General features: G+C 41.8%; 1 long non-coding RNA gene across 2 annotated transcripts in view; it reads right to left on the reverse strand.

Moving 5' to 3' along the window:
* Nucleotides 1-26,218, reverse strand: part of LOC144013837 (uncharacterized) — a 110,115-nt gene that overhangs the window by 24,785 nt on the left and 59,112 nt on the right. For both annotated transcript variants that reach the window (XR_013282344.1, XR_013282343.1), the window contains 2 exons: nucleotides 13,474-13,546; nucleotides 11,681-11,749 (listed from right to left, as the gene is read on the reverse strand). This is a non-coding gene — a long non-coding RNA (uncharacterized LOC144013837). The remainder of the gene's footprint in view (nucleotides 1-11,680; nucleotides 11,750-13,473; nucleotides 13,547-26,218) is intronic.

Raw genomic sequence — 26,218 nt, forward strand, 5'->3', positions numbered from 1 at the left:
GATCACACCCCCGTTCTATCTTTTAGACGAGGTGGAGGAAAAACGAGGTGCCGTGAAGCTTGAAAGCGTGCCTGACATCTGAAGTCTTCTGATAGCTCCCCGCCATGCTCGGGAAAAAATTAACTCTGACATGCGGATCGAGCCTCAGGAGCTTAATTACATCAAAGAGAAAAGGATCCTTGTTAGATTCCACCCAAACAAAAAAAAGAAAGAAAATGATCAGGACTTTTCAAGGCTTTGTTTGACATTGAGAAGACACGACTCGAGTGTGTGAATCAAAAGTGTGCGGCGGGAGGAAGTTTGTCATGCGGAGAAGCACAGAGGAAGGAGAGCGGGGATTATCCAAAAGAGGACGAGCTGTTCGAGGGTGACACGTCACTGTGCAGCTATGAGTTCAAATAACACAGCACAATGTCCAGACAAGACGCTGCACTAGCTATTCGGTGGCTACAAAGGAAGGTAGAACCCTCCCTCTCATCCTCACCCCCTCAGCCATCCTATTGACAGGGATGACAATAGTCCCTCGACGCACCATTATTCTTGACCGTCAAACCGACATCAAATGGGCAGGGAGCTGTCCCTGTCAAGGCAGCGAGAGCGGCCTCTACACAAGTACAGAGTGGCGAGAGAGGAGCTTGTTACAAACGTTGCTCTCCACCTTATTGGGCCAGTACAAAAGCCTCCGGGGAGGATGCATCCAAAGAAAGACCAGAAACAGGATAGAGAATCAAGACATTATGTGATTTCTTTGAGGGGGAGCAAACCTTCACTTTAGACTTTATTAAGTAAAGGCCAAAACATTGGAATCTCTCATTCCTTTGCAATTCAGAGGGCTACAATGCCATTCCTCTACTAGGAGCTTCCCAAACAAAACAAGTGTCAAATTGAAGGCACATGGGTTAGATCAGGCACACCCCATCATTTTTTTGTGGCTCACTAAATGAAATCTTCTGCTATTCCTTTCGGCTTGTCCCATTAGGGTTCGCCACAGTATATCATACTTTTCCATCGAAGTCTATCGTCTGCATCCTTCTCTCGAACACCAACTGCCCTTCCCTCACTAGATCCATCAACCTTCTCTTTGGTCTTCCTCTTGCTCACTTTCCCAGGAGCAGCTCCATGCTCATCACCCTTCTACCGATGTATTCACTATCTCTCTTCTGGACATGTCAAAACCATCTAAGGGTCTAACTTTTTCCCCAAAACATCTAACCTTGGGGCGGCACGGTGGAAGACTGGTTAGCACGTCCGCCTCCCAGTTCTGAAGACTCGGGTTTGAGTCCAGGCTCCGGCCTTCCTGGGTGGAGTTTGCATGTTCTCCCCGTGCCCGCGTGGGTCTTCTCCGGGTACTCCGGTCTCCTCCCACATTCCAAAGACATGATTGGCAGGTTAATTGGGCACTCCGAATTGTCCCTAGGTGTGCTTGAGAGTGTGGATGGTTGTTCGTCTCTCTGTGCCCTGCGATCGGCTGGCAACCAGTCCAGGGTGTCCCGCGCCTACTGCCCAGAGCCAGCTGAGATCGGCGCCAGCACCCCCCGTGACCCTTGTGAGGAATAAGCGGTCAAGAAAATGGATGGATGGATCTAACCTTGGCTGCCTCTCTGATTATCTTTTTCTAATCATATCAATTCTGATGACTCCGAAAGAAAACCTCAACATCTTCATTTCCGCCACCTCCAGCTCTGCTTCCTGTCGTTTTTCTGCACCGTCACTGTCTCATACATCTGACATTTTCTTCCAGCCATTCCAACTTGCTTGCATCTGTTTGTTCACCTGCTTACCACATTTGCCATTGATCTGGACTGTTGACCCCAAGTATTTCAAGTCCTCCACCCTTGCAATCCCTTCTCCCTGTAGCCTCACCCTTCCTCTTCCTCTTCACGGTCTTACTACTGATAATCTTCATTCCTCTCCTTTCCTTTTGCATGCCTCCACCAGATCATAACGTCATTTGCAAACATCATGGTCCATGGGGATTCCAGTCAAACCTCATCTGTCAGCCTATCAATCACCATCGCAAAGGGGAAGGAGCTGAGAGCTGATCCCTGATGCAGATCAACCTCCACCTTAAACTCCTCTGTTGCACCTAAAGCACACCTCACTACTGTCCCGCTGCCCCCATACACATTCTGTACTTTTCAAACGTCTTCATCCAGCACCAATTTTGCTCACAAAATCAAATAAAGTGTGGAAATGATTTTGAAGACATCTAGGAGTCCAAAGATCGCACTGCTGCTTGAGGTGGTTAGCCTTTGAAAGGGAGATTAAACATCTTCTCTGCAATGCACATGATCTCATCTTTAATACATTAATAGGTAATTGATAAATGGGTGGTCTTATTTTAAAGGGAGACAGCCACAAATTTGGAGAACACCTCACTTTCATTAGACCAAAATGTGCAAAAATAGCTCATGCTTAACCGTCGTTCTTAACTGTCATGCAACTGCGTTTGTGCCGATGCCGTACATTATTACACAGCGCTGCTCCAATCAAAAAGGTCTCACTGGCTCCAGGCAGGCACTTCAGAGCCGTAACCAATCACCTTTCCAAATATTTGCACTGGTTCAGAAAGCAAGAAGTGGAGGCGAGATGAGAAGCTTATATAAGCATAGTGATGTGTGTTCTGGAGACATTCAAACCGCCAGCCTCAGGCTAACTGTAGCATGAAGACAGGGAATAAAAACATGAAATCGTTTGCTTTAATTTGCTGTATAAATTCTCTTGTTCCTCCAATTGAGCCAAATGTGTACATTTGTTTTGTGAAGTATATTTTATTCATTTGCTCTGGCAACAGAGATGACAGATGAGCACCTTGATGACTTGTGAACGCGGGAATTGCGGACTAATATAAAAAGTCAACAAATTTCAGCAGGGTTTAAACAGAAGAACATCATCTGTGCAATCAACTTAGTTGCTAATTGTGCTCGTTGTGTCGTCTAGTCATCAAGGGCGCCACAGAAAATCACCTAGTTTGTATCACTTAATTTGTTTGAAAATTATTATTTAAAATAGGTACCTCGGCTCAATAAAGGGATTGATATACAGTAACAATACACAGAACAAATATTGTGTGACACTTGTGTGCCAATGAGGCCCATAGTGTGCGAATCAGGACAAAACGCCACAGGGCATCATGTGACAATAATAACAACAGCTCCCTTAACCTCTGAACAAGACGTGTCAACACAGACATCAGTTAAGGCTCCGTTCTCGATGCCGAGGCCTCCGTCATGGCACGGCCTATCGCGATCAGTAGCCACATCAACCACTGGCCCGCAGGGTGAACCAGACCCCTCCCAAAACCCCGAGCCCCCTGCCGGCTGTATCCTTCATCCTTGTTGTGGATGAGGGCGTAGCTTGTCATTTTGTCATTGTTGCTCTCGCTTGGAGGATTTAAGAAGTCCAAAAATCCTACACCTTGCAGTCAAATTATTTTCTGATCTTTCCACTGCACAATTGGAACAAAAAGTTCAATACAACTGAGCTGTACTTGGGCTGTGATTCTTCTGCCTTCTACTAGAAGGAAACCATTTCATATTGTTGCACTCGTGGGATATTGAGAATTAATTATCAATACCATGCAGTTGAGAAAAAAAAAGAATCTTCAACATCTGCAAGCCTAACAAATGGTGAGTTTGTTTCTTTTGGGGCAAAGTCTTTCACTTGAATCCAGATAAATTTATTACAGATAAAATGATGTGTTGCAACAAATAAAAACGAATGATAACTTCAGGCAACCCATAACATTCCACAGTCCCCTAATTCCTGGTACACTAACAACAGTGATGCACAAGATCTACTGAGAGATATTTGTGCGCCAGAAAATCAGGCGAATAACATGTTGTAAGATGCGAGACTGCATTGGACCGATGAATGGAACCCTTCTTTTTTAACTGTCTGATGGAATTGTGGAGAAGAGCGTTGCCATGTGCAAGAAAATACCTCAAGCTTAATGTATCACATTAATGCAAAATGTTGTAGCAGAGCACAAGCGCAGTACTGCATTGGGTAACGGCACCACTGTTTTGTGTAACCACAACATTTATGGATTTAGTACAAGCAAAATTAACTTGTCTCAGTTACAAGTTGGAAGAGGAGAAAAAATCGACAGAGAGGAATTGTGAGGCCAATGTGTTGCTTGATATTAAGTTACACAAAATTGTTTATTAAACTGTTATGACATACTTTGCCACATGATTTTTGCCTTGGATACGAATAAAAGGGATCTTGGTCAGTCTACTGACTTTACCCGCCTGTATTTTTTTTAAACTATGCCATATATATTAAACTGTTGTACTTCAAATTGAACAATAATAATAATAATAATAATAATAATAATAATAATAATAATAATGTGATTTTACACATTAAGTTACTTTTTAGTGAGTAAAAATTTGCCCAATATTCTGTGAAGTAACCTGATGGAAATGATTAATTTTGTGGGTAAAGTTCACATATTTGTGCATTTGTTGACCAAATGTGTTTGAGCTGAATTACATTTCTTATTGGGTTAAATATTTGGTTGGCAAGAGCCCGCGCATTAATGAAGTCATCAAAAACAATCACAAATCATTTTTTTAGGGTGCAGCTTACATTTTTAAAAATAGGAGGAAAACTGATCAGAATCACAAGAACCTGCGATTGGCTGGCAACCAGTTCAGGGTGTGCCCCGCCTACTGCCCAAAGCCAGCTGGGATAGGCTTCAGCACCCCCGCAACCCTTGTGAGGAATAAGCGGTCAAGAAGATGGATGGATGGATGGATGGATGGATGGATGGATGGATGGATGGATGGATGGATGGATGGATGGATCACAGGAATCTGAATTAATTTATGGGCCAAGTACCAGACGTTAAAACACGGGAAATTTGTCAGCTGATTATGAGTTTGTAAAGTCAGAAACAAAGTTAGATGAAGTTGCATCTTTAACCATTTAATTCAGCTGTTTTAATGGATCTCATCAAAGGTGACATATTATGGAACATTTACTTTTTAATCGTTTGCATGATCACATAGTTAGTCTGCCTTGGTGCTAAATTTGAAATTAAACAACCAAGCAAATATTTTGTTGTCTGCATAATTCTGAAAAAGTATATTATTCACGATCACTACGATCTTTCATTGATTTCACAGGTGAGTAATATTTAAGCCTCGATTGAGGTATCCGCTTAGTGAGTATTCTTGTTCTTCATATCTAGTCTTATTCTTTGAGTTGTCAGGGTTGTTTATTAGGAAGTTGTCCATTTAAAAACATTTGCTAGTGCGTGTAGAAGAGTGATCTAGGAGTTACCTTCTATATGAGCATCTTTTTAATTGGTTGGAAATGGAACACGGATGTCAAGAAGTTTGATGCGGGATCAGCGTCATTTGGCGACCTCTTCCTTTGAAATTCAATAAAAACAAGTAGCTGCAGGCAAATGGACCAGATCTGATTGTTTACTCTCAGAGGTCACATACTATAGTGCATCATCCCCCGACAGCCACAAGCAAATCTTATTTTTCTTCCTGTACATGTTTGAAACGTTCTTTTTGTTTACCCTTCAGCAGCTCCGACCCAAAAGTGCAACGTCTTGCAATTACTGGTGAACTTTTTAAAGTATTCATAATTGGATTGGGCACAGAATAAAGTTGTTCTTTTTTTGGGGAGAAATGATGTTCATAGCTTGTGAAGAAACATTTGGCAGCCAACGGTCATTAAGAGGAGTCCCGCCAAGTGAAAAGTTGCCGTCTTTACCAGAATACACACAAAATCAAGACATAAATACTCAGAGGGGAAATGCTGCATGCTCGCCTGAACTAACTCCAGCTCTCTATCATAATTTCATTAATTGCCCCGGCAGTCTATAATATCACAGGATATGCAGCAACCATGAAGACAGCAAACTTAGTGGGGCCAAATGTGTAAGAAAATAGATTTTGTTTTGCAGAAATCCTGTCATATCGTATCTGTTAACGAAGTAAAAATCTAATACAACCAGAAGCAAAATGTCACTGCTGTATGTCAGAAAGTGTGTCTTTAAAATAAGTGAATCCAACCTTATTTATTTATAAAACTGTTTTAATGTATTAATTTCAAAGCAGTAGCGTGTGTGACATTGTTTGTCCAGCATGATGGGTGCATGCATCCACTCACAGGGTGTTGACAATATATATTTAAGAACAAAAGTTTGCATCAGAAACCAAAGTCGGCACCGGCTCCAATTTGCTTTGTTACCTGCCACTGCCATCAGACGGTGAGCCACTGGGGGCCATATCAGGGCCATCTTGGCCCCCATGGGCCCTCTCGTGCCACAGCCTTTTAAGTGGTGCGCTGCCATGTGCACGGCCTTGATGTTCGCCTTCTCCCCTACATGCAAAGCTATCATTATCCGTGCCTCCTGACAATCGGCAGGCCCGTCGTCTTTGTTACATCTGCAGCTCGTTGCCGTGGGCTATGACATGACTGCACGGTTGATCTCGCCTCCTTTACATATCGCAGCCAGTATCTCGCTCCTCGGCAACATTGTGAGCCGCATTTGAACACCATTGATTTGACAACTTAGAGAATGTTGTACCTCGACACTTATGTAGAACCTGAAGCTGTGTACCGATTTGTACGTTCTGTTTGAGATTTGTTATATCATTCCAGAAGAGAACAATCATTTGCATTACCCGAAGCATCATATGCAAAAAGTTGTTTAAAATTGCAGAGTAATGCCCAGTTAACGTTGAATGCGTAACGGAATCCGTACGGACGCCGCAATGAAAAGAAAGTATTTGTGCCTGCGTGTCAGTTCCCGCCAACCGCCGTGCAGTGCATATGCGGATGCGGAGCTGCGGAAGGTTTCCGCAAGGTTTCTATTTTTTCCGTATTCTGCATGCGGATTTTCGTGAAGCTGAAGAAATTGCATGAGCCAGACAGGAAGTCCAGGGTCAGCATCAAGGTAAATCCGGAATATTTTAAAATAAATCCGTTTGCAAACTCGTTGTTTTCTTTTTTTTTGGGGGGGGGGGGGGGGGGGGCTGGCTACATATCTTGACATGAATCGGATATTTAAAAGACAAAAAAACGAGCTTGCAATAAATCACACACGACAAAATAACACTATTTAAACACAAAAGTTACTTATCAATGGTAGAAGTCAGAAATAATGTCCGAAAAGCGTATTGATGCGAACGACGGCAAGCGTGGCTTTTGTTTATGTGACCCCCCTAGAAGAGGGTGATCACATTTGTATGAAGAAAATGTAATTTTGAGTAATAACTAAAAAAACGAATTTCTTTTCTATATTTTTTTTTTTTTTTTTTACTGTTGTTTCAATGGATGCTGATGACAACATATTTTTTTTTGTTGCCTTAATATGGTAGGAATATTTTCGATTTGTCATTTAAGATAAATAGGGAGTAGTTGGTTTAGCACTTCCGGGTCAGGACATGTGCGGAGGCGGAACGTTGAAATCTGGGGAGAGAGCAGGGCACATCGTCTTCACTCGTCTCTGTTTTCTACCTGCAAATACAGGTGACCTTTTTGTTACTGCGGTACCCATTCTTGGACCCGTAACATTTACAAGTAGCGCTTTATATACACGATTGTTATCGTGTAAACTCAACTCTTCAGCGTGAACCGCCGTGATCTTGTGGTCTTGCGGGTGCAGATTTGTGGACACGTACAGCTCACGTAACGCACTCGGTGTGAATTGCAGTCCGTACGGATGCCGTACGGAAACCGCGCACACAATCAGTGTGAACTCAGCGTAAAGACCACAAAAAAACGCACCCAATCATTTAGCTCTGCAAGTGATTTTTCACGACAGCGCCCAATTTACTGTAAAATGTTCCAATCTATCAATTAAGCACAAACCTTTTTCCAGCACTCACATTCATATTTCAGTCCAAAGTGGAAAGCTTTTAATTAGCTTCATCAACCGTCTGCCAAAACTCTCCTGACCTTCACTCTCAAGCTCTGCTTGACGTCTGCTTTGGATTTGTGTAACTCAGAGCTCCTCCCCAAAACGTGGATCTTTAAAACTCTTCAGCATAAATAATCAATTAGTCCACTTTTGTGCAAACACACCGATTGACTACTAAATCCAGGTTGTTATCATTCCCCATTCCTAAAAATGACTTGCAGAAGAAAATGTTGAAACAGCTCGAAGCTGCAGCCAGACAAAGAGCGCCCGATGGAAAACAACATGCGGCGCTCATTAACTTGCATTGTGTTACAACGGAACGGCAGTTAAGGCGAGCTGACACCAGAGGGCCTGCAACACTTTGGCCCGATGTCTATTTCACAACTCCAACCCAAGAAATGAATAATGGATGTGTTCTGTCCGTTTTAATTTGGCGCTAATTAGGTCAGGAAAGTTTTGGGAGAGAAAGGTGCAGTCCAGGCCACGTGGTCGGTCGGGTCTCTCAGCAGGCAGCCACTTTCATGTGGAGAGCAAAAGTGGAGTGCCGAACAGAGCGGACCGAGGCCGATGCCAGCAGCGGCAGCAGTGTGGGGATGAAGGGCCAAGGCTGGAGACAAAGATAATAAACCCAAGAAGTGTCAGCCTCAGTCAGCCACTGAAACAGCCACCACCAGGGGGATTTCAACTGTGGGCCTTCACCGGGCGCAGAAAAAAAAAAAAAAGAAAAGAGAGCCGTCAGTCTGTTTATTTGGAATGTGGCCGCTGAGAAATAATTATTCAATTTTAATTACAATTCCAGAAGAGAAATGTAGTTAGTCTGGCTCTGATGGTCCCCGCCCGCAGACCGGGGACAAACAATGCTGTCCACAATGCACCCAAGCAATGTTATCATGCTTCGCACACTGCAAAAGCAAAGACTACATGACTTTGATCATGCACAAAGTGCACTTTGGCAAACTTAGGTGGCTCAAGCTGAAACTGTCTGGCAGGAGCAGTTGGGGGAGAGAGAAGGGGAGGGGACAGATGAAGGTGACAGCTATGGAGGTTAACCTCGATTTCAAATCCCGACAGGGTTGGAAAATCCCGCCAGGGTAGATATCACTCTGATCTTTCACATCTAGCTCCAAGACATGGTACCAGACGGTGCCAATAATATCTCTGTGACAGAACTAAAACATACTTCAAAAGGCCTCCACATGCACATCACATCTTTGCCCTGCAGAACAATTGTGTGTTTTCGGCAATAAAGTACGACTCACATACATTTGAATCGCAAGATTTTCTTGGCATATGATGACAACCTGCTTAATTCAGGTTCTATCGCATTCCCTGAGGATCTTCACTTTGACGGAAACTGCAGGAATTCCCAACCACGTGTTGTGCATTGACACTTGAACTCAATGACTATGTTTATGTGCAGTCAATAACCTTTCAAAACGTTTTTGGAAGCCTATGTAAACACTCGAAATCCAGAATATGCTATATATTATATTAATAAGACCTTAAAAACCTTAATATGAGTTACCCATTTCATAACTTGAATTCTGCATCATACAAACACATATCGAGGTACCTCGATTGAACAAGGAATTGGTTTCTGTTCTCACTAAATGAATCTACCTTGAATACATTTGATTTCTCCACAGCATTTTCACAATATTTTCTGTCTACAGCTAAAATTCCACCGTGTGTATATACCGTGTGTGTATATATATGCACCAATATATACGTGTATCTACTGTATGTTTTGTTTGACTGGCTTGCAACCCACCGGAAATACACAACCAGAGGTCAATAAACATGACGATGCAGCAAAGAAGCGCAATTTTGGAGCTACTTTATTAGCGTGGTGAGTGACATGATTAAAATGTCTTTTTATTGACCGTTGAAAGCAGAAATAACGTCTATTTGCGTCATGACTTCTGCACATTGCGGTTTCAATTGATCACAATGTTTCAGAAACCGCAATTTTGACCTTAACCTGAATATTTCCTGCAAGTAAACGTAGTCACTCTGATGCAAGGTGGGGAAGGAGTAAAATAGTTGACGGAATTGGCTGGAGGCCGGAGGATGTGATCTCCTGCTCGCAGCACTGTCAGTCAGTGCCTGGGAAACCTCTTGTTTGTTTACACTTGCACTAAAATGGACGGAAACTGAGGCAGTAAGCATTACATGCAGCAAAGAGTAGATAGTATTCAAGCCTGCTCGACAATCTCTGATGTTTTCTGATAAAACCTGATTTTTACTTTTCACAAAAATTGTTGTAGGGTGTAAAGAAAGGCCCTCAATATTCCTTGATATACAAAGTGTTGATACACATCTGCACCCTCCTCCCAAGTCAATAAACCCTTTGTGAATTAATACAAACGTAGAGAGGACGTTTACCTCTTCGGGAGGAATTCTGATGAATTGAATTTCAAATCAAATGTACATCAGAAAATAAGCAGGAAAAGTTCTGTGAGCTCAACATTTCCCTTTTCTGGAGTTATTCAAGCCCAAACCTGTTCACGGGATTTTAATAATTTCAGACCTTTCCTCATCTTCAGAGAGAAAAGTAAAGATATAATCCTTTTCGCTGTAGAAATTGCCTGCAGGAATCAAATTATTCTATGACCCTGCTCTACTGTATTCAAGGCTTCTTACCTCTGCATTTTAACTGCTGTTCTTTTTTTCTTTTTTTTTCCAGAGACAACTTCTTGCCATGCATGAATCACAGGTTACGCGCATCCCTTTCAATGGCCACGCACACCAGCGACAGAAATATAATTATGTTTTACAAGTCGACTCTTATCTTCAGCCTCCTTCATTCCCCCGCTGACTGGCTGCGCATTTCGAGGGCTTTTCACAAGCACTTTATGCCGCACAGGTTGCCAATCCTGCGTGTAAATGCACTATTGTATCGTTCAAAAGGTTTCCATAGCAGGCTGCTAAAAGTAAACACGCATGCAACATAACCTCCGTTCAACAGACGCAAGTGTGGACAAATTGGCACATGTTGCAAAATTGCTCAAAGCTGCCGCGTCCCAATGTAAAATATTACTTCAAATAGCTGAGAACAGGAGAACCTCCGAGCAAATTCAATCCAATTTGCTAGAATTCCCAAATAAAAGCTGCCATTCCCAAAATATGAGCCAGGTCAACTTGTTGTCAATGCTTGGATGCTCCCAAATTGCTCCAGCAGCTCGCTGGAGCTCACAGTTTCGCACGCGTCCCAGGTGTAAATTCCCGTGAGGCCTTGTGCGTATAGATTGGAACGTAAGATGGGAACGCTTTGAGTGAGACGACTGCGGACAGTATGTGACATGCAGGACGGCGCTCCAGGGTTGACATGTGTCCCAGCAATGAGCTGATGACAAGCCAATGTATCACCTCAACATTATTCACCCAATCTGACTGAAAGTGCACACAGCAGAGATGCGACTGAATACAAAACAGAACAAAAGCACAATCTCCACTGAGCAAAATGCCCTTCATTCCAAAACTCAACGAATGCTTGAGTTGCAATTAATCCAATTAAGCAGTTGAAAATGTGAGAGGACAGGTGTCTTCAGGTAAACACGACTGTGATCTCGCCACTGAGCTTTGCCTAATCAGGATCTATTGTGCCTTTTCATTAGCTGCCTTTGTTAAGCGGCCCCTTTAATGATGCAGTTTTCAAGGCGGCTTGTGAATAAAATAATAATAAAATCCCCTCCAACGAATCTCAGTGTGAAGAGGCGAGGGAGACAGGGAGGTAGAATGTAGAAATGTTCCTCATGAAATAAAACAAACAGTCTTTGTGTGAGAAAATACCTGCCAGGCTGGCAGGCTGCCGCCACGGTTAGTTCCCATGAGTCCCTGGGGAGCCGCTCTCCTGGGTTCCTAAAACATTACAGCACAAGAAGAAATAAAGACAGAGGAAGCACAAAGCGCTCCACAAATTATCCCACCGCTGTTACATAAAATGTTACAACAAGGTGAGGAGAACATCACACGGAGCTGAAACCATTTGAATAATCAACAGTTGACTTTAAATCCTTTCTTAATCACACGTTTCTTTTTAAGTCACACACACAAACAATGTAACACACGACACTGAAATTATGAACTTCATTTTATTTTATATATAAAACTTTTTTTTTTATTGTTAACACAGATCCAAACAATGAAAAAAAAAAAGCAGCGTGGGAGAATCCATTATTCAACCAATATCGACTTCACGTTTACATCCATGTGCTCATTAGGAATGTAACAATAACGGCAATATCATGATATTGCGATATTAAAACTGCCACAATGTCATCGTCACGATATTAAAAGCAGCACATCTGTTTAAAAAGTCAGGTTGATTTCTATTTCTACAGTTCTAGCACCCTCTGGTGGCTAGTTTTTTAGTGGCTTTTAATTTCCACAGGGCATGTTTTTGCCCTTCTATGTTTAAAATCCATGCTAATGGTCAGCTGAAGGGGAACGTAATATGCTTGTGAAGTGAGTCAATAATGAACTCAATGTGTGTGTGCATTTGCAAGTAAGTGCCTCAATATTAAGTGTTATTAGAAATTGTAGGTTGTTTATATGCATTGCTGTTATGTACAATATTGTATTTTTTTAGAATGAGCTCTTTTTTATTTTATTTTTTTTTTTTACAATTTTGTGACATTTTTTTATATTGCCAACCTCCCCACAATATCGTGATAGTTATTGCATTGTGGCCTTCATATCGTGACAAAATCGTATCGTGATGCTTGATACATCCCTAGTGCTCATATGACCATAAGAATTTTCGACTTTTGAAAGTAGGCTTCCCGAAGAGTAATTATACAACTATTGTATGAGAATTATACAAGAATAGGTCTTACAGTTAGAATTGGTAAGCCATTTTGACAAATTTTCATGAACAATCAGTTTTACATCTCAGATTGAATTTGCTCCTCTCCCTCATATTTACACCGAAACTGTAAACAACATCAATCAGTCATGGCAAGTATGTCTCTTTTTGTCATGTTATGGTCAGAGACCTTCTTGCTTACTACTACTCACAATAGGTTTAATGGATATATAGCTCCCTTTTCACATTTAAGTTCTCCTAAGTAATTGAAGTAGTAAGTATATAATTTTAAAATAAAGCAGATATGAAACTTAAAAAATAACTCCAGGAAGTCCTGGACACATCTCCAAAATGGTGCCACCGAGGGACAATACCAAAAAGACATGAAAGTGGTTTGCCAATTAAGCACAGTATTTCCTCCAGTAAAGTATGTTCAGAGTATTAAGTCTTCTGTGCTGAAAGGAGAGTTTGCGGTCCTATCTTTGAATATTTTTAATATTAGTATTTCAGCATGCCTGCTTTACCCTGTTGTTTTCATTGTGAAGAAGACTGGTTGCATGCGTAATCCAGTTTGTGCACGTTTATGTAAATCTGGCCCTAAATCTTAAATTGTTCTCAATACTTGATAAGGGCAAAAATTGTGAATTCCAAATATTCTCTCTAAAGGGTTAAAATGGTTTGAAATGTTACATAAAAAGCAATGGAATGAAGAACCAATTAAAACAAGCTGCTGGAATATGATTTGCTAATTTAATCATAGAGATTAAATAAGCCCTACCCACTGAGGTTTTCCTGGACCAATGAGCTACTTCCTGCTGTTCAAACTGTGTCTGCTTGCTTGTTGCCTCTTCCTGCAGGGAGCAGAGGACAATATCGTTGGGGGACATATGGAGTTGGTGTGAATTATAGAAATAATGCTCTAACACAAACTTGGAAGGGGCCTCACATTCCCACTCCTCCTTTCTCCACCACCTTGAGGAAGCGGCTTATCTTATTTGCCACCATTTTTAAAAGAAGTGTCTGGATTAACATAAGCACCTCCACCATTGTGCTCGTGCTCCAAATACATTTATCTGTCCAAGCTCTGGCGGAGACGGGTACAATTGCCATTTTATCAGGTGAGCAAATACCTCCCATAACCTCCTGCTATCGCATGGAATGTGCTTTTCTTAGCACTTTATATTTAGCAGTGCATCTCTTCTTTTTTTAAATATTCTGTTACATGTGCAGCCGTGCCTCAATTTACGAGTTGCGTTGGGGTTGTATACCTTTAAAAGGTGTGTCCTAGCTGTTTGTGTTATTTTATTTTGTATTTTGTGTGTCAAGCATCTTAATGTGACCAATCTCGATCATCTGTACCTGCAAAATTAAACTAACAGGTGGCTCACCATCAATTTCAATCCTATTCATTGCATTTTGTCGTCTCCATTCTAAGCTAATGGGGAGTCTCTCTTACCTTCCTCCCACCCACCATGCCCCCCTCCCTCTCTTTTGGCATCCAAAGTCCATAGGAAGCAGAACAGGAAATTATATAATAGCCGCAGATTGCGAGGAGTGTGTCCCGCATGCCCAGCTGCTCCTCATATGACCTCAGAGAGCAGGAAGAGGAGGAGCTGGCACACCGGGCATTGCTGCGCTTCGAAATGCCCATTGTTTCTTTCACATTGGGCTGAGGGCTGCACAAATGATAACGGGCGCTACATCTCCTAAGATAAAAAAATAAATAAAAATCACAGACAGAAACTTACACTACCTACAAAAAAAAACATTTCATCTAGACAGTAATTTCCATTTGTGATGACATTTATTTCGTAACTAGGTGTGTTTAAATATGTCCAGAAAAAGTAAAAACTGTCCATATTTAAGGAAAAGAGTGCTAAATATATACAGTGTTTGCATGTGAGGAATGGAGACAGAGTGTGTTTTCGAAGAATTCCTCCACTAATTAGGCGCGCTGTTTGCCAGCTCATCCAAATTTTTCTTGACTGGGGCAAACGGAGAGAAACCTCTGAGCCAAAGTATAATATGGAAGTTTTGTGCCCCCCTCCCTCCTTCTCCATCTGCTACATTTGTGCACAGAAGCTTAATTGGAGCTAAACCTTGTCAAAGCCTCCTCCAGTGAACATGAACAGTCGAAAATGTGTGAACAAGAGATTTAAAAAAAAAAAAAAAAAAAGTTTTTATGCTTAGAAAATTATTATTCAATGAAAAAAAATATTCCAAAACATAGAGTATTTTTTTATTACTTTAACAATTTTATTGTGAAAATATATTTCACAATAATACCAATATTAATTCTAACAACATCAAGCAAAGCAACAACTAATTAAAAATCATAAATTTCCTTCACCATTTTATTTTGGTGGTCAACGATTTAGATGAAAATAACATCAACAAAGTAATCTTAGCTGGGATTCATCAAACTGCAACGTTCCATCGAAACTTGAATGTCACCGCTGCCTTTTTAAATGCCTCTCAGCCGACGTGGACGTTAATAAACACACACTCCATTTGTGCGAGGGCTGGAAAACAAATTGTAAAAACGTTTGTTTGGGTTTGTTTTACTCGGTGGACTCAGTAATGCATTTTGTTTTGTTCCGAGCGACTCTCCGCTGTCAGCGTTTGACGAGAATTTGTCCTCCTGGGGTTCGGCAAACACTTAGACACTCGCCATGATAGCTGTGCATTAATGTCACTCACTGCTGACTGCACACACACCGGCACACAATCAGGCACACGCACACACAAAAAAATATTTGTAGGCTACATTAAAGTACACTTGTATACTATTTTTCCTGCGTTTTTACATTGTGGGCATTTTAATCTGATTCCTATTTCCATAACATATATTAGTCCGTTGTGTTGACGGTCACGTAAGTACTCAAGCTCATCCTGCCGCCTTTTCATATTTATGTTGGCAGTGATTTAAGATGGACTGATTGTGTGGATTTAATTACGGGGGACACAATGGGCCACACAATTCAGTTTTCTTCCCTCACCGTCTTGCGAGGCGCTGACATGCCGCACACTCGGCTGCACACTGCCGAGGAATGTTTTACACTCCAAATGAGCTGTGCTTGCAGAAGAATTTAATTTGATCTGCCGCTGTAATTGTGCTCTCAAAAAAAAAAAAAAAGAGAGGGTGGAAGAGGGAAAGAAAAAGAGGAGAAGTGGTGGTGGTGGGGTCGCGGTGCGTGCAACTTTAAAATGTAATATGCACAAAAAGTAAATTAACTCTAGAGGAGAGGCCCTTGTGATGTGTTGACACTTGCGCTGGGCCGTCTCCCAAGGAGCTGAGGATGATGGGGGAGGCGGGGGGGGGGGGATACATGGAAGGGAGAGTGTGGGGGTAGGGGGATGGGGGGGCTATGATAAAACACCACAAAGAAAAGTGTTATGAATTTTATTAATGACTTGCAAGACAGTATGCAAAACATCAAAGGTCCACGGGAAAGATTAATGACCCTGTGTGCGACTGTTTAATTACACCCAGCTAATTAGATTCTTGACCACATTTTTAATATCTGCATTCATACACGACGCCTAATTGAGATTCCACCATATTTATCAATATTTCAAAAAAGAAGGGAAAAAAAACAAACCTTGGTGGTGATTTTCTTGTTCAGCTTGTCCTCATTTAAGGAACAATTAGGACTCAGTCAGGTTTTGAGTGTCCTTTAAAAAAAAAAAAAAAAAAAAAAAAGCAGAGTTGTGAAGGATACTTATTTACTCACTAAAGAGGCTTTTGTCTTATCAAACTGATCTTTGTTTCTAATGAACTTGCTAATAGACTTATAGCGAGCTCTGTCAACTCTCCTTGTCGTGCCGTAATTCTCTTATCTGGACCTGAGCTGAGGAAGAGAGGCGCTCTCAGAGGAGCCGCTCTCCATCGACGTCTCCGTTCTCCAACATTTTCCTCTGCTGGATAATCCTGACGCTATTTACCACAACACACATACAGTCATCGAAATGAGTGCCTTTGAACTCGCAGTATCTACAGTATCTATTTGGTTATGTTCAAGTCTCAGCTGCTGTGTGACCCTGTTGTTGTTGTCGCTGCTACAGCAGCAATAATTGCGGTAAGGATTATTCTTCCTCTGGGTTGTCGAGCTGCGAACAAGTTTCACTGAGAAATCACGCTCTCTTTCCTAACATACAGTTTTAAATGAGACCGCTCCCATGTCCGTCTTGCAGTTATTTTGAGAAACAAGCAAGAATTGCCAGAAGTCATCAGACCTTGAATAGCACCATCTGCTGTGAAAACCAAAGTACTGTACCATCGTGAGTCAAAACAACATAAAAAGCCATGCGTGGTGCAGTCAGACCCGTGATGTGAACCTTTGATTTCAATACATTAGTGATGAGGATAAATGTAAAAAGATCCCATTGTTCCCTCAGTGCTATTTATTCCCCTTTCCTTCTCTTTCTTGCCCTTTTTCATGTAAACATTGAGTGGTCGCCGCGTCCCCTCTTGTCTCCTCTCCATTTGTTTCCATTTGTCTTTCTGTCTGTCTTGAAAAGAGTGAGATCTAAATAGGAGTGGATCACCTCCCTGGCTGGCGTTTCATTAGAGGCAATTAGAAAGCCGACGCTGCAACGTCCCATAAGGCTCAGCGAGAGGGAGGAAAGACGTAGCCCGCATTAACGGGTTGAGATGAAGTATGTATGACAACACTTTCATCAGCACACAACGCTTACTCACCGAGTGTCAGAGGTACCATTCTGACAATTATGACAATTAACACTGTCAAAATAAAGCCATTAGCTTAGTAAGAGGGTGAAGCAATACACTTAATTACAGGGTTTTCTCTTCAAATGGATTCCCTTCAGACCACGTGCACACCGGAATGGGAAAATGGAATAAGATCATTATAAACTCAGGACGAGGGTAAAGGAATGACATCTGCTGTTGTCTGAACACTGGCCTCGGGTCGCTGTGTGCTTCCTGTTGGATGGGCGCACACACACACACACACACATACAGTGGCCTCATTCATTTTTAGCTTGCATCGAAGAGAATAACTTCCGTGCACTGGTGCTTACAGCAAGTCTTGTAACAGATTAAACAGTAAATACATCGTTTCTGCACTTAAGTCGAGTTTCACATTTTGGTACTTTATTTTCTATATATTTCTGTTAACTTTTACTCCACTACACTTCCTAAATAAATAAATAAATAAATAACTTTTACCCCAATGCTTGTCCCCTAGCCATGTCTTTTAGTCGTTAGGAAAAAATAAAATCAGAAGACATTGTTCATGTTTTCCCAGAGCGAAGCCTACAATTTTCCAACACGCAAGCTCAAGTCTATTTTTTTTTTCTGAAAAAAAAAAGGCTTCAATGTGAGAAAGCAACAATAACAAAAAATAAATAAATCTAAATTCCAATTCACTTTTTTTTAATACATCTACTTCCAATAATGGAGTATGTTTAATATTAGAAAAATATTTTTGATACTTTATTACTGCAAATGTGAGATACTTAAGATTGGACTTTTATTCAAGTAATATTCTACAATATGACTAACTTCTTAAGTTATTTTCTGTTACTTGTATTTCAACACACAGCATGTTACCCCGTGTTGCTCTGTGTCCAGCTTGGCCAAGAGGTAAAACTACAAAACAAAAACAAAAAAAAAGTGTCATCATAAAGAATGGAATAATGTGAAGATTGAAACAAAGACAGCCATTAGCATCACATAACTCCACTGTTATCTTCAAATGAAGCCTCATTAACAAAGTGAATATCAATCATTGGGTCACAAAGGTCACAGTGGTTTACCGAGGGGCTGTGACCCCTAAATGACCTGCCATGTTCACAGACGAATGCCACTCGTCTGACCTAATTGCTTTTCATTGAACAAAACACCAAGGGAAGCTGTAGCGGGTAAGCTACAACTGTGTGTCCTGTCCCTTTACAGTATTGATTTGCTCGTGATTAATAAACATTGCAAAGGGAAAAAAAAAAAAAAGTAGGGTAAATAATTGGAACAGCTGTTTACATGTCTGCAATTCGCTAACCATCACTGCATTCTGAAGCACTTAAAGAGAGACTAGTTTTAAGTTTAAAGCATGATTTTTAACTGGTTTCAGTGACATTATACACCAAATGAATATTGGGACATATCTATGACAAAACTGTAGAATAATCAGAAGTTTGCTCCAGTTTTTGTTGAGGATGGCTCATTTCTGTTCCAGCATGACTGCCCCCCCAGAACAAAAAGTCCATAAAGTGATGCTTGGATGGTTGGCCTTGATTGAACCCTGACCTCAACTCCATCAAACACTTTTGTGATGAGCTAGATAGAACAGAGATTGTGAGAAGGACCCTCTCTCAGGTCCAACATCAGTGACCCCTGACCTCAAAAACATTCTTGTAGATGAATGGAAAAACATTCCCACAGACACACTTTACAACCTTCACCCACACCGAGAATATCTTCTAAGGAGAATGCTACAACCGCAAAAGTTGCTCTCCTTTGTTGGCTTCACTTCCGGTCTGCTCCTACTTTAAACTTTAAATAAAAACGAACAATAACTTCTGTGCAATGTGTAAAGCTCAACGTAATCGCGATAAGACAGCAAGGTCTGTCGATCATCACAGTTCCGATAAAATAAAACAAAATCTGTCCATCTTATATCCTGAGGTAATCCACATTTTGATGGAATCAGCGTGTCTGTAAATCAGACCACTTTGATTGGCTGCGGCAAACACACGTCGCCGTCATTGCCGCCGCTTCGACGCATTTTGTCTCAAAGAGGAAGCTGATGGCTCCCGTCAGATAAGGATGGCAGCCCTGTGCTTAAAGCTCCCTGCAAATAAATGAATATGTTCTCCATCACGCCGAGCGCTTATTGTGTTTTACCGAGGCCAAATGTAATTTGTATCATTTCTGTACCACAGATCAAAAGGAAGTGGCCCTCGCCAATGAGTCACTGCGGCCAAAACACTCTGTTTCCAATCGAAGAAAATCAGATCTGCGCTGTTTGTTCATTTCTTTTACTTCTCCATTTGCTTGATAAGGCAGCGAGCAGTGACGGTAAATGGGTGAATAAACTGTGACATGCGGCCCTTCTGCTGGCAAGCAGTCCGCCGGCTTAACAATACATGACGTCATCTGGACGCCAGAAGTCCCTCTGCTGTCACGTCAGTGGCGCTCAAGAGTGAAACAAAAGACAAAAATATATATATCTTCTATGCCTGCCCCTGTCACATTGCGGTCTGTTTATCCAAGAGAATTTAGGGACTTTTAAAAGTTCAGACAAAGTAAACTTACAGAAGAACAGTTTGACCAAATAATGCAATGCAAGTCATTTAATATGGCTTATTAAAGACCCTCCAGAAACAGAGCGTGCAAGCGCTTGAGCCAGAAACAGCAAGTGTCAGCAAAAGTTTGGGGATGGCATCTTCAACAGAAATTGTAGGAATCAGAACACACAAATATTCATTGAAGCAGCAGGCCTGCTCTTCTTAAAGACATTGTGAAAACGTCGTGACCCACTATGGATGGCATAAATACAAAAAATATTGCATCAATGGGTAAGAAATGTTCTGGGTCAAATATATGCTGAGTTGTAACCAAGGCTGTGGTTGTCAGAACAGTGCTAAAATGGATTGAAATGTATATACATGGCCTGATTTATTAAAGGCTTTAAAACAGGCATAAACTTGATGATATAAACAAACAGATATGCTAGCTGGTCTACTAACTGGACACGATATTGGAAAAAAAAGTAGCGCTCCGGCGTCTGGGTTGGCTCTCCGGCCGGTGTCAGCTCGGGGGGCGTGGGGGGTTGTGTTTAGGTGCTACCTTGGGGGATACTAGGGAGGCCGTGCTCGCCTTGCTGGGCCGCGGTCGACGGCTCACTCTTTGGTGGCTTTCGTTATGCACGCCAGATCCATCACACCAGCATCTACTGAAATTCAAACAGAATTCACTTCTCCCTCCCAATGCTCGTTGAATCAGTGGGTGCTGGTGTGTGTGGACCTCACTCTGCTTCATCTATCATTCCTTCCTTCCTCTCTTTAGTTTTTCCTCTGATCTCTTGACATCTCCTTAATCTGTTGGAATTTAGAGGTTTCTGGGGTTGGCGTAAGACTCTGGTTTTGTAACCATGTCGGTGGCAGGTGGTGTTTAGTTGGTGCTGGATTTTACTTGTATTCATTTTTCTTTCCTTTGACCTTTCCTCTGGTTTACTGACCTTCTGAACTTTACGACTCTGGAGAGACTGAAGTATCCGGTTAAGGTGAAGGGTAATGGGATTTTTATTATGTTTTAGGTGAACTAATGAGTACAAATTTACACAAATTTGTATGCACGGACGCATACACGCACACAAATGCGCATATACGCACACAAAATAAAGAGAGCGCAATGATGATAACATGTTGAATGGTGCGCTCATAAAACAAAAAAAACCCGAAAAAAACAAAAAAAAAGGGAAAAAAAAGTAGAAAAGCAGTTCATTTGACATGTTTCTACCTAAATGTGCTATTGGTGGCTTTACCTCTCTCAACAGCAAGTAAGCGCATTGTTCATATATAAGTCCATGGCAACACCTCCATCAACCGGGACGCCCAACAAGATGTAATACGTCTATCAAATTCACAAGGACGCTAAACTAAACTAGGTTTAAACTAGTGTTGTTCCGATACCGATACTGGTATCGGCAGAGGTGCCGATACTGCATAAAAACAGTGGTATCGGTATCGGTGACTACTCACAAGTAACATGCCGATACCATTAATTCCAACGCTAATATAGGATTTTGGATGCAGCATCTTGTGTCTTGCTGGTGCACGACATTCACTTATATGTGACATGTTCACTGCATACCGATCTAAGATATCCTATTGGCCCTTGAATTCTCTGAACCAACGGCAGGACAGCTTTTTCATGTTGAGGGGAAAAAAAACATAAGTATCGGTATGGTATCGGTATCGGCCGATACTGCAAAGCTGGGTATCGGTATCGGTAGTGGGAGCCAAAAAACGGTATCGGAACAACACGAGTTTAAACTACGCTAAACAATCTATGAAGCCGTCTTCTCTTGTTGTCACTTTCCAAAATGAGACCTGCTTGTCTGTATTTGCATGTATGAATGAATTTAAGTCAAATGCAAAAAAAATAATAATAATCAAATAGTATTTCCTCTTGCAGACCTGTTCACAATGTGATTTATTCCGGCTGGTGACACCGTGAAGACAGCGAGACATGAAAAGCAAAGGAGGCCCACTAGCGGCAGGGTGGCACAGCCACACCGCCATTGTGTTTGAACAACAATGAAGGGTCATTACTGTGGAGACGGTTATCAGCAACAAGGTCACAAGGACGGTTCCTGCTTTATTGTCAACCATTGGACTGGATTGTGTTCGGACCCGACACAGACTAAACATTATTATTATTATCAAGCAGCAAGAAGACACACCTGAGTCTTATCGGAGAGGAAATGGAGCCAACCTACATAGACGCATCCTGCCTGTGTTTGTTAAAAGGCCGATGTGTTCAAAGAAATCATGAATAGAAAAACAGAATTGTGTATAAATAAAATGATAGCACTTTGCTTCCATGTCAACAACACACATTTATTCACGATTAAGCCACCATTCATTCACTATTAATTCTGCTTTTTAGAGTTGTGAATATGTGTGCGTGGCTGTACTATATGTGCTGAGTCGGGTGACAAATTCCGAATGAAAGCCGTTTGTTTTCAGGGGGCGACGTGAAAGACACATCTGAAACACACGGGAGGAAATCGCATTGAAAGCAGTGAGCACTAAATTAATGGTAGCAGATGCCAAGATGTCTGGCATGTGCTTTTTTTGTCCCTCCTGCGCGCTCACTTTTGTTTTCTCGGAGAGCTCCCGCATTCCTAATGTTGGAAAATTATACAGCGACGACTTCCTTCTCTCATGTCAAGTTCAGCGCCATCATGTCTCGGCTGGAAGAACCCACGAGGGCAAAAGAACTCCCCCCCCTACCTGGCTCAGGGGCTAAGTGTCGGCACCATGGTAATTGATTTTAACTCGTGCTGGTAATAGTCCTTCAGATGGCGGGCTCAACGATGACGCCATAAATTATTAATGTTACCTTGATGATGCAGGCCGAGATAAAAACGGGCCGACGTTTTCTCTGGTATCCCCCAAGGAAAATAGCTTTGCTTATTAGAAATATGTTTAGGCTAACAAAGTGTGTGTGCGCGCGCGCGTGTGTTGGCCTATGTCCAAGCGCAAGCGTCAACAAAGACAACCTTGCTCTTAATGGCACATATGTGGGAGATGGAGGTGCCCGATACATGAAAGCACTGTGATCATTACACTGATAGCAATTATCCTTCAGGAGGCTGAAATGGCAGCTCTGACAAGCTCACAATCATGGATGGCGGCCAATCAGCTCTCTTTTATTTTATTGTCATCATTTCGAAACCGTGGCCTGATGACAGGTGACAAAAATGTGCGTTAATAAATAAAAGACCAAAAACAGCAAGAAGGAAGAACAAAGGGGAAAAATAAATTGATGTTATGTATTAATGTATTCTTAATGTGCTGTGTGGATGTGTGTGTGTGCGTGTGGCGGGAGGTGGGGGGTATATGGGGTCTCTTGAGTGGAGCCCCGGCAGCAGTATGATTGAGTGCAGGGGCCGGCGTGATGGAGGGACAAAAACAACAAGGTAATTAAAGCTTAAAGCTTGCAGTTTACGCTTGGCCATCCATGACGGCATAAGGTGTCTTCCACCACCACCGCCGCCCCTTCAGCAGCGGCACCCCAAATGGAAAATAAGTCAGGTAATTGTCATTGCTCACTGCATGTCATTATTTATTAAAAGGGTAATTCATCTTCATGGACACGGCAGAGGAGAGCAGGTAGGGCTGCTTTATTAGTCCTATAATCAAATGGGAGGCTTTATCAAATCAGGAGAAATGACAAACAAAATTCTCTGCGTGTGCGTGTTGCAATGGAGAAGAGAACGCGCCACACGGAGAGCAATCTTTGAGTCAAAGTTTTCTAAAGCATCAGCATTGCCTCTACCAACCCTCCCTCTCTTTTTTTTTTTTTTTACTTTTTTTTTTTATTCCGACAGTATTTTGTTCAAAGTGCGGCGGGTTGACAAGAGAGGCTGCCTCCCGTTGTTTCTGCTCGCGCGGTTACAAAGAGGCGCGTAAAAAGTTACAAGGTTGTCCCCCGTGGGGTTAGATTTCAAACAGCACCTGTCAAAGCAGATGGGGCATTTAAATAAGAGTCTTTAAGAGGTATTTGTTACAGCGCGGCTCAGGAGTACCTGCTGTGCTCGTCGATGCTTCTCACGGCTGTCGTCGCTCGCAGAATCTGTTTGCAGCGCTTTCGCAGATAAACATCATGAAAGTAAGAAGACAAAAAGCCCACCGAGGCCACAAATTGCACCGGGGGGATGGCTGCATTTGGGGAACCGCTGAGGCCAAGTCTTCGTATGAAGATGCTCACGTTATTGCTTATGGCAGAAACATGAATAGAAACACAACAGAAGCTGAACAGTGATCCGAGCTTATTTGTTCTGCATAAGCTTGAAACTTTGATGCAATTGACAAAGCTTTTTCCCCACAAAACCTGCAGTATGTCCCAAACGCAAACACACAAAGCCCCTCCAGCTCGGACAGGAACACCGCAGCGCCCCGGCGCCACTCGGGCCGAAAGCGCAGCGTGATCCCACACCTGGGAATTCAAACGAGGTCCGTGACTAAACATCAACCAGGACAGATGTGTACTCGGGAGAGAGAGAATATAAACACCTTGGCGCCTCTGCAGTCGGGAGGTGGTCGCAAGGAGATCCTCCGGTCTGGCGGCGCTGTGATGAATTTTCTAAGTTGGTCAGAGAATCTTAAATGATGAATTAGCCTACACACTGGTGACAACCTTTGTAGAAACTTAGCTCATGGATAGCAGAAAATTGGTCATGGATGATCAATCATTTGATTGTACAGTGGAACCTAAAACTGAACTGAACAAATATTGCTTTGGATTCACGCACTATACTCGGTTTCACGAGCAGTCTTGGTGTGGAGACGGCAGGTCCAGTTGAGCTTTGTCTCGCACCGTGTAAATATTATTCAGTTACTTTGCGTGTTCCATCAGTATAGCTACAATTAACTCATTTGGTTCCAAAAATATATACATATGTTCTATTTTAAATATTACCATGCTCCCAAAGACATATTTATTCGTTTTTTTGTTTTGTTTTGTTTTGTTTTGTTTTATTCTAGCGCATATAGAAGGCTTTGGTACAGCTTCTGAACTGAAGAGAATGCTTGAAGCAATGGTACTTATTACAAAAACGGCCAGCAGGTGCCAGCAGAGTATAAGAGATCAATCAGGGCCATGTTGCAACAAGCTCTTTTCCTTTTCCTCAGTTTTAAACAGATTTGTGAATAATGATGAAACTTAGCTATATTTTAATGCTAATTGCTGAAACAGTTAGAAATATACTTTTTTCCTGATGAAAGAAGAGATCTAATCTTTCTTTTGGCAGGTTCCAGGTTTTTCTAGTAATATAAACAATATGCCTTGCAAAATCAATCAAAATCCAGTAAAACAGCTGGGAGCGAATGGGGTTACTTCAGAAATCTAAATTATTTGTTATAACCTGAACAGGGTCTCAGGGCGAATTTAAGTGGTACATCTTGACAAGGAATAAGCGGAGGGACTAGATACGTCGTTTTACTTCTTCCTACACCCTTTTCGAACAGAATCTTGTTTTTGAAATTGAACACTGGTAGAACAAAAATGCTGTCATAGATAAAAGAAAAAAAATGTTTTTTTTCTTTGTGTACATACAATTGTTTATATATACATGTATGTATTTATTTTCTTTTCGAATAAACTAAAAATGTTTTTAAATATTGACAGAATGACAATGATGGAAGGGTGCCCCCGACTGTTGACGATTGACGAACAACGGACACTCAAAATTCATTGACGGGCCCACCTCTAAAAACAAGGTACCTTTGTTCAGGGGCCAATGAGTTTCGGTTCAGCAGTGATGACTAAGCGAATTAACAGGGTTGCGCAATTCCTTTAATCGTCAATTCCCATCGAAGCCTTGTACAAAATACATGGACTGAGCACAGACTGAAGCATGTTTACATACGTACATACGATCCCTCTAATTCCGTGTATTTTTGTGAGCGTTGGCGTCATAAAGCATTCGCCAAATATGCGGAAGCATACGCCCAAAGGTAGGCATCGTCATCGACGGGAATTAACGATAAGTACCCAGCCCTGCGAATTAAGTTCATGAAACGAGGTTCTACTCTAAACAATTGTAAAAAGATACGTGATCCACAAAACTGCTATTTTACTGTTCATTATATTTAGGCAAATCAATGACGGGGGCAAAGGCTGGTGGGGTTAGCTTTCGACTTGATGGCTGACAGGTTGGAGTTGCCAGTTTTGAGACTGATCTCCTCTCTTGAGATGACTTCCTTGTCACTTTGGCAGCCTCTATCTTTCATCACGCTGCACTCAGCTTGTTCCCAGGGCCGCACCACCG

This window comes from Festucalex cinctus, chromosome 2, assembly GCF_051991245.1.
Source record: "Festucalex cinctus isolate MCC-2025b chromosome 2, RoL_Fcin_1.0, whole genome shotgun sequence".
NCBI lineage: Eukaryota > Metazoa > Chordata > Actinopteri > Syngnathiformes > Syngnathidae > Festucalex > Festucalex cinctus.